Source organism: Dendrobium catenatum, unplaced genomic scaffold, assembly GCF_001605985.2.
Source record: "Dendrobium catenatum unplaced genomic scaffold, ASM160598v2 fragScaff_scaffold_84, whole genome shotgun sequence".
Taxonomy (NCBI): domain Eukaryota; kingdom Viridiplantae; phylum Streptophyta; class Magnoliopsida; order Asparagales; family Orchidaceae; genus Dendrobium; species Dendrobium catenatum.
Genome location: NW_021318546.1, coordinates 299299 through 299676, shown reverse-complemented (window position 1 = coordinate 299676; position 378 = coordinate 299299).

Below are 378 nucleotides of genomic sequence, written 5' to 3'. Positions count from 1 at the left end.
GAATGAATAGGAACTGAAGAAAAATATTTTTACTAAGTTTTGATCGTCCAGGATGAAATATTTTCGCCCCAGGATGAAGGGAACCGACTATGGCAGTTTCTGGCAATGTTATATAGCTTTTGGAACCGACCTTTGATATAACTGTTCGTACCGGACGAAATATTTCATCCCGGGATGAACCTATTTCATCCCATGACGAAATTGGTTCGTACGAGATAGTTTTTTACACAGTTCGTCCGTACTAAATCATGTTCATACGGGACGATCCAGTGCGCAGAAAAGTATGATTTTAGCAGTTTTTTGGATGATTTTTCTTCTCCTTTCTATATAAGGACTCCTATAAACTATTACAAGTGCCTTTGGAGTTTTTTTCTCTTG